The sequence below is a fragment of the Rhinopithecus roxellana genome, chromosome 2 (genome assembly GCF_007565055.1).
Source record: "Rhinopithecus roxellana isolate Shanxi Qingling chromosome 2, ASM756505v1, whole genome shotgun sequence".
Classification (NCBI taxonomy): Eukaryota; Metazoa; Chordata; class Mammalia; order Primates; family Cercopithecidae; genus Rhinopithecus; species Rhinopithecus roxellana.
The window spans coordinates 185,665,975-185,669,365 of record NC_044550.1 but is presented as its reverse complement, the minus strand read 5'-3'; the positions used below and the strand labels follow the sequence as shown (position 1 = coordinate 185,669,365).

Sequence of the window (3,391 nt, the reverse complement as noted above, 5' to 3'; positions counted from 1 at the left end):
GCGTGTCAGTATTTGGCTTACCATGTCAAAACCAAAAACTGCTATATGGAAGCCTCGTATTTCTGGCTGGAGACATTTTGACAACTTATTTCTTTCAAGTCAATTATTTTTTGATTTTATATTTCGTTTCAAAGAAAAGCAGCCACAGCTATAAAACAAAGAATATAGCTACATGTATACTAGTATCTTCTTTTTATAATAATTTTTAAAAGTCAAATTTGAAAGCTCTGTTAGTTTAAAATTTATCAGTGATAGGGACAAAATGTTAGCATGAAAAATTTGGAAGGCATTAAATATAATGGCAATTAGAGTCTCATTATGTCATTCTGATTTAATGAAAATGAATTATTTTTTCCATCATCAATATTTATTGAGCATTTACAGTGTACTAGCACAATAGAATATACAGAAAACATTGTTCCTGCTCTTGAGGAGCTTACATTCTAAAAGAAAAAATACACCTCTTTTAAAATGGCATTTTTGTTTGGTGTTTTCTGCAAAGTACTGAGGAAATATTTTGTTAAAGTGAGCTTTGGGTATAACTTAGCCCCATCATTATTTAGAGAAGAGAGGAAGAAGAAAGAAGAAGGATTTTAAAGGCAGACAATGACAGACCATTCAGGATAGGTAGGGTTTTAAAGGGAGATAAACACAATCTCATCAACTAAGGACAGATTTGTTACAGTAAAGAGGATGAGGGAAATAGTCTGTGGGGTGCAAGCAAAGGAAACAGGGTGCCTTAGACATTGAGTAGAGCCAGAAAGATCATGCGGCCTTTTCCCAAGTACATGGCCACCAAGTAGGAATGGTTGGTGACAAGACAGAGGCTAAAAAAGGAAGGTAATCTTGTGCACCTGACAAATAGAACAAAGGATCAAAATCGAAGGCAGGCTGTAAGAGTATCAAGAAATTCTTAAAAACCAAAAAGTGATTTGGAAGCACAAAACTTATAGTTAATGCTACCCAGTGTCATGATGGGCCAAGAACATTGTGGCTTCCTAAGTTAGAAAATGTCATATACCAAAATTTTAAATGGAACATATTACATTGTTTTCCAATCAATCTCCCCCCTTCCCAGAAAAAAAAGGAACTCATTTTTTTCAGGGTGGAGAGGAAGAGAGGGGATCATGGGACATGGAAACAGTAGTTATATTAGTTTTGTTGTTACAATAAATTTCGTATTTAAACTTGGTAAAAGCCCATTAGCTGCCAAGAGGGAATAAGGAATACATTTCAAAAAATGTACAATTTCCTTTAGAGAAGTTTCAGAACCAAAAGACTAATTTACATGAAAAGCTGTAGAGAAAGTAGTTGAAAAGTCCATTCATAAAACTTTTATTCCACTTACATGAATTTAATACACATGTTCTTAACAATTATGCTTGGATTGTTCAAGAAAATATCATAAGACATTAAACAAAGCTAGCCATCATCTCAAGTTATTTCCCTGTTAACTATGTTTTACAGCACATGCATGTTAGGCAAGTATCAAAAAAAAAAAAAAAAAAAAATCACAAAAGCAAAACACCTTAAAAAAAAGTTAAATACATGGGTTTTTGTTTTACTGCTGTGCTTGATATACATGAAGTAATCAATACCAAGCAATTTATTTTTACTATATCTTTACTTTTACATTTGTTCTTAGGTTGCCTAAAACATTTAAATACAAATAAAATGAGTGTAGCAAAAATAATGAAAGCTAACAGCAGGTAACTTTACAAATAATGGAATGTGAACTGTTTCTGACCTTATCCAGAGTAAAATGGGTCACAACTTTGTCTAAAGGAACACTTCTGCAGCTGTAGTCAAAGATGTGCACATTGAGATTGAGTGTTCCACAGATACACATGGTTTAACCTGTGGTGTCCATGGGGTATGTTTCTACCACAGCATTCTAAGTGCTCCAGACCTTAAAGTACCCACAATTACTACACCTGTGACTGGAACCAATGATCCCTTTTATTCCCCACCAGGACAAACCAATATGTAGGCAGTTTTCTTTGCTTAAACACAGAAGCGGTTTTACATTGGCCCTTGTGAAGCCACAATGTACCAAAAGTACTATGCCAAACATTTATAGCTTGTATAAAAATTCCACATCCCCATATTGGCCACCTCAAGATGAAAACAGATAACTCCCTAAACGTTAACTGGCTCTACTCCCCTAATAGTAAACATAAAAACCACATGGGAAATACAGAAATTCAAATAGAAGTAACATAAACCTGTCATAAATCGTAAACAAAAAACTATTTGTGGGACAGCATGGATGACAAATGATCTACTGTGTAAATTTTAGAATGAGGCAGACAAAAGTTGGAAGTCCGGTTAATTTTCCCCTCCTTCTCCTGCTTCAGCTTTGCCTCCTTGGGTATCCGATGTCCACAATGTCAAGTTGTCTCTCAGTAATTGCATTATTACCGTGCTGTCTTTGTATGACCCTTCACTTAATGTATCAAGTTCAGCAATGGCTTCATCAAAAGCTGTCTTTGCAAGAGAGCAGGCTTTCTCTGGGCAGTTCAGAATCTCATAATAGAACACAGAGAAGTCAAGCGCCAGACCCAGTCTGATAGGATGTGTTGGTTGCATTTCCTTTTTGCTGATTTCAAAAGCTTCTTGGTATGCCTGTTGTGACCGATCCACAATCCCTTCCTTGTCATCACCAGTGGCAACCTCAGCCAAGTAACGATAGTAATCTCCTTTCATTTTCAGATAGAAGACTTTGCTCTCTGCTTGTGAAGCATTGCGGATCAAGAACTTTTCCAAAAGAGACAGTACATCATTGCAGGTATCTCTTAGCTCCCTCTCAATTTTCTCTCTGTATTCTCGAGCCATCTGCTGTTTTTTCTTAGCACCTTCCATCTTTTGTTCAATACTTGAGATGACCCTCCAAGATGATCTATGGGCTCCTACAACATTTTTGTAAGCAACTGAGAGAAGATTCCTCTCTTCATTGGATAATTCAGCTCCTTGCTCAGTTACAGACTTCATGCAGGCTGCCATGTCATCATATCACTCAGCCTGCTCGACTAGTTTGGCTTTCTGAACCAGCTCATTTTTATCCATGACTGGATGTTCTTTTTGTCTCCTAGAAGCAAGGTTTGAGGGACGTCGTAGTCCCCAGGGTTCCAGCTGGTGGTGGGAGTGGACCACAGGCTGGGTAATGAGCAAGGATGGTAGCAGAAAATGAATTATTTTTAAAGAGTTTTAAAGATAAGGGAAAATGTGCAACTAATGTGAGATGCTGGACATGTTTATTTGCTTCACTGTGGTAAAATTTTTACTCTGTATTTATATCCCATAACATCACTTTGTATACCTTCAATATACAAAATAAAATTTATTTAAAATATAACATTTGATGAGCTCTCTTACTGAAAGACCCGCATAA

General features: G+C 36.3%; 1 pseudogene; it reads right to left on the bottom strand.

Annotated features, from left to right (window-relative positions):
- Positions 1-2,056: 2,056 nt before the first annotated feature.
- LOC115895240 lies at positions 2,057-3,162 on the bottom strand (annotated as a pseudogene).
- Between the last annotated feature and the right edge of the window lie 229 nt (positions 3,163-3,391).